Source organism: Doryrhamphus excisus, linkage group LG2 (assembly GCF_037039965.1).
Source record: "Doryrhamphus excisus strain RoL-2023G ecotype Guam linkage group LG2, RoL_Dexc_Guam_v1.1, whole genome shotgun sequence".
NCBI lineage: Eukaryota > Metazoa > Chordata > Actinopteri > Syngnathiformes > Syngnathidae > Doryrhamphus > Doryrhamphus excisus.
In genome coordinates, this window is record NC_136358.1 from 11916824 (window position 1) to 11922217 (window position 5394).

The following is a 5394-nucleotide window of genomic DNA, read 5'->3' on the forward strand; positions in this document are numbered from 1 at the left end:
TTAATCTGCTGTTTTAGAGCAGAGATCTTCTCAAGGGCAGTCCCAAGTTCACCCTGGTTCTCAGTCATCTGTTTCAATGACATTTACACACAAGGTCTGGGTTTTGTTTCTGCAACTGAAGCTCATCCTGAAGAGAACGCAGGAGCCCTTGAGTCTCAGCAACCTGAAAATAAAGAAATAGTCAGATAAGTACTGGCATATGAAGTCATCTACACAATAATGTCCCTGATATTGTACATTAAACTAAACTAGAAAATTCCCACGGAAATTTTGATGGGCTTGCCACCTGTGCTGTGAACCTCGGGCCTAACAGTCATCATGCTAGCACCTAGCAAGAGAGCCTCAAGTTTAGAAAGTGCTAAGGTTGTCCCATAACCTCCCTATATTATGCCATGTGCGTAGTTGCCTTTAGACATGAGTGAATTAGCTAAATTGCTAACTTGCTAACAGTCATCATGCTAGCACCTAGCAAAACAGCCTCAAGTTCCAAAAGTGTCCAGGGAGTCCAATAGTGTCCCCACATCATACCATGTGTGTATTTGCCTTTAGACATGAGTAAATTAGCTAAAATGCTAAAATGCTAACAGTCATCATGCTAGCACCTAGCAAGACAGCCTCAAGTTTAGAAAGTGCCAAGGTTGTTCTATAACCTCCCTACATCATGCCATGTGTGTAGTTGCCTTTAGACATGAGTAAATTAGCTAAATTGCTAACATGCTAACAGTCATCATGCTAGCACCTGGCAAGAGAGCCTCAAGTTTAGAAAGTGCCAAGGTTGTCCTATAACCTCCCTACATCATGTCATGTGTGTATTTGCCTGTAGAAATGTGTAAATTAGCTAAATTGCTAACATGCTAACAGTCATCATGCTAGCACCTAGCAAGACAGCCTCAAGTCCCAAAAGTGTCCAGGGAGTCCGATAGTCCCCACATCATGCCATGTGTGTATTTGCCTTTAGACATGAGTAAATTAGCTTAAATGCTATACAAGCCCCATGGACTGCTGCTATATGGGGCTTGCATGCTGAGCAATTAACTTAATAAATAAGTTAAAAACAATAAAGTTGACTTTAACACACTACACCTCGAGATGAGGATCATTAAGCCCTGTGCATCATGTGATGTGTTTGAGTGTAGTGGCAAATAGGCACTATTCAGATTATACTGACATGAAAACATGTACTATATATTGAAATATTTTGAACCTCTATCATTGTTTGGAAACCATAAATGTACAAATATTTAATTATAACCATGCACAAAATACTGTAAAGTCAAACCATATTCTGAAGATCATCAGCACATTTGGTTTTCTGCTTCAGCTCTTCAGAAACCGTCTCAAATGATTTCTGGAGAAGGAGAAATGAACAAAGGCAAAACAATTAGCCAAAGTGTTTTCATTTCAATATTGCCGACTCAAGACTTCATGTGGCCACCCGAAAAGGCTGCGTTTCAAGTCCTCTCCTTAAATGGGTGATGAGGTCTGCTGTAACTCAAACTTTATGCTCTACTCACCTGAAGTTCTAAGCCCTGCAGTTGACGGGATTCCATCTCCATCTTCAATGAGGATATTTCATTTTGCAACTCGTTCTGCAAAAGTTCACAGACAGCAACAATCTTGACAAAAGAATTTTTGCGCATGCAAACGGAGGGCGGCACGGCGGCCTAGTGGTTAGCGTGCAGACCTCACAGCGAGGAGACCAGGGTTCAATTCCACCCTCGGCCATCTCTGTGTGAAGTTTGCATGTTCTCCCCGTGCATGGGTTTTCTCCGAGTACTCCGGCTTCCTCCCACATTCCAAAAACATGCTAGGTTAATTAGCGACTCCAAATTGTCCATAGGTATGAATGTGAGTGTGAATGGTTGTTTGTCTATATGTGCCCTGTGATTGGCTGGCGACCAGTCCAGGGTGTACCCCGCCTCTCGCCCGAAGACAGCTGGTAGGCTCCAGCACCCCCCGCGACCCTCGTGAGGAAAAAGCGGTAGAAAATGAATGAATGAATGTTTAACTGTATAGTATTCATAAAAAAAGGCTGGAAATCACATGGTTAGAGCCCACAGAAGTACGTTAATATTCTGCATTATACATTTGTAGTGTATTGTCTTAATTCATTGTATTAATCAACCTATTGTGTTACTGTGTGTAGTTTTTTTTTTTACACCAGGAGTAAGATATGGTGTGGTTAGCGCGCAGGCCTCATAGCTAGGAGACCCAAAGTTCGATTCCACCCTCGGCCATCTCTGTGTGGAGTTTGCATGTTCTCCCCGTGCATGCGTGGGTTTTCTCCAGGTACTCCTTTGACTATAAAGCAGCTACACATGATAAGTCACACACTTTTCTTAGATTTTCCAGAATCTGCACCTATTCCAGCTGCACTTCCAAGGACCTCCAGACTACTGTTGAACCCCACTTTCTAATTTTGTTGGTGTAGGAGTTCATAGTAAATGAATAAACCCTGGGTTGCATGGCAACCGAGTGGTTAGCACGCAGGCTTGCGACCAGTCCAGGGTGTACCCCGCCTTGGTGATCCTGGGAAAAAAAAAAAGTATTTCTCGTTGTGTGTGACAACCAGGAAGTATTTTCAGTACAAAAATTAGCCGTTTAAGCATACTGTGTAACTAAGTAGTCTTGAGAAAACTAGCTTTTGCAAACTGGAGCATACATATTTAAAAATATTATTTTCTTGCCAGATTGCAACTTTTTTTACCATTAATATTTTGACCTCATTCTTGTAAAATTGACTTTTACATTTTTGCTAGTTTTCTTGCTAAAATTTTATTTTTTCACAGCAATGCAGGAACAATAATTTTTTTTTTTTTTTTAAGTCACAGCCTGCAAAAGGCCTCCCTGTCACTGTTTGGACACCTCTGATTTATCCCTTTACCCATCATTCTGATCAAACTGATTGTTCTATATTTAATATAATTTGTGATGTTTTTCGGGGGAGGGGGGGTGTCTGGATCAGATTTACTTTAAATTTTTCATACGATTTGGTTTCCACTGAAAAAAAAGGAAAAAAATGGCATTGTTTGTGTCATGTTTGTCCTCCTACAGAAACCATATTAAAATAATACAATATTTCCCTCCCCCATCTTTTTCCATTTTCAAACATTTTTCAAAACTCTAGAGCCGCGGGTTGCCGACCCCTGACCTAGCTTATCTTGCACAGCTATCTTGTCTTTTCAAGTGACAATATAATATAATATAATAAATATAAAGTGACTTAACACACCAAATGTCCAAATTGTGTCTCTGGTGTGAATACAGTATTTAGTGTGACCACCATTGTTATTTATTAGTGCCTTAATAAAAGAACAAAAAAAGAAGAAAAGCAAAGAAAAAAAAACCCAAAAAAACAAGGTACCACTGTGCACCAAAGTGACATAACAGCACCAAGTTATTCTTACCTTCTCTGAGGAGAGGTCCTCACAAAGCTGGACAGTTTCTGCAAAATCTATTTGCATCTAGAACAATAAAAAAGGAAGATCAGGGAATCAACATAAAAACAGCTAATATGTAACACAATAAAGTAAAAAAATAAACGAACCAGAGGTTCACAGTGCTGTAAAAGATATTCTGTTTAACACACACCCGCTTTTCGGATTCCTGTGTCGTGTGCCTCTGTTCTTCGAGCTGTCTTTTCAGTTCTGCCACGGACGACTCGAGTGTCTCCACTTTGGCTATGGCCTCTGACCTCTGCCGAGCTTCACTTTGAAGCTGGAGGTCAACTTCTGCTGCTTTCTCCAAGGCTTGCTGTTTTTCTTGGCTTGCTGTCTGAAGCTGTGACTCCAGTTCAGCCTCTCTGCAGCTCGTCCTGAAGGAGTTATGAACGTCAGGTCATTTGTGTAAAAGATGTGGACACACAGACAACTAAACATAACCACACGTCACCTGCTTTCAAAGCCGCGGACGGTAACAAAGCTCGGACTTGAGTCTGGATCGTCCGATGGTTCTTCAGGGATTTCCCAGTGAGACTCAAAGTCATCATCATCTTTTAAAACAGTGCTTAAGTCAGCGACACAGTACAATGACCACATACATTTCAATATCGGACTTACATTCAACCAGCTCCATCAAACAGGAGCGATCAGCTTTCCTCTTCCGAGTGGCGGATTCGGCAAAGCTACGGTTAGTGGGACTACCTTCACAGGCAGATTGAGCGGCCAGGCGCATCATTTTTCCTCCCCATGTAACCCTGCGTTTGGAGAACTGAAAAAAAAAAAACAGTAATGGAGCGGTTGTTAGTATTTAGGGAAAAAAAACAGCTCGGTAACAACTTACCCTTTGAACCTGAGCCACGTTGGTGCTTGTGACCATCAGTTTGGTCAGATTTTTAATTCGATCCTCTTGCTCTTTCTGAAGTTGATCTTTTTCTTGGAGAAGCTGAGCGAGCACCTCCTTCTCTGTGGCTGTGGTCTGCGTCACAGAGGAAACCTACAAAATGTCGGTTTCTTATTGGTCAGCGTTTTCCTCATTGTACTTGAACAGCTTAAGGACCGGCAATGATGAATAAAATAAGCGGAAAAAGCTTATTGCCTCATGAAGTCGTCTCTTGAGCTCCACAATTTCATTGCGATATCTTTATAGCAGAGCGCCGTCGTCAGACACTTCACAAAGCGTGATGCTGGTAATGGTTTTATTTCATTTGAACATGCATCAGATTACAATTGAGTGCATCCCATAATCAGTTCACAGTTCCACATGTCCAAAAGGAGTAGGAAGAAGCAAAGCTTATTAAATCCTACCCCTCCATCCGGTACTTTTCCAATCAGTAACTGTTACATTTGTTCACTTCCTGCCTTTCTAATAAAACTATTCTATATTTTTTTTTTTATTTATTTAAAAAAAATTAATTTATTTTACATGTTTGTATTTTTTGTATTTATAAAAGACGTTATTTTTTATTGTTAAACTTTTTTTTATTTTGTATTTTTTTGTATTTTTATTTATTTTTTGTCACATACCGAAGTACAAGGTGATATGACCATCCAATGACATAATGTGTACCATAGTAACTGTCAATATAGTGATACATATAGCACATCATGACTGATTCAAGACTCTTCATCCTTGTATTTAGCAAACATCAACTGCTTGTATTGTTTCTTGAATTGGCTCATCGTTGTGCATTGTTTGAGGTCCTTACTCAATCCATTCCATAGTTTGATTCCACATACTGAAATGCTATGGCTTTTTAACGTAGTCCTAGCATATAAGTGTTTCAAATGTACTTCTTCCCTGAGATCATATTTCTCCTCTCTTGTAGAGAAGTATTGGATGACACTTTTAGCTAATTGGTTGTTTTTAGCCTAATGCATTATTTTAGCTGTTTGAAGATGAACTATATCAGCAAGTTGAAGTGTTTGTGATTTTAGAAATAAGGAGTTAGTATGT

The 5394-nt window shown here is 40.0% G+C and overlaps 1 long non-coding RNA gene across 1 annotated transcript; it reads right to left on the reverse strand.

Annotated features, from left to right (window-relative positions):
• Nucleotides 1-76: 76 nt before the first annotated feature.
• LOC144898136 (uncharacterized) lies at nt 77-1618 on the reverse strand. Its single transcript, XR_013627038.1, has 3 exons — nt 1515-1618; nt 1280-1348; nt 77-163 (listed from the first exon to the last, which is right to left on the reverse strand). It is a non-coding gene; the product is annotated as an uncharacterized LOC144898136 (long non-coding RNA).
• Between the last annotated feature and the right edge of the window lie 3776 nt (nt 1619-5394).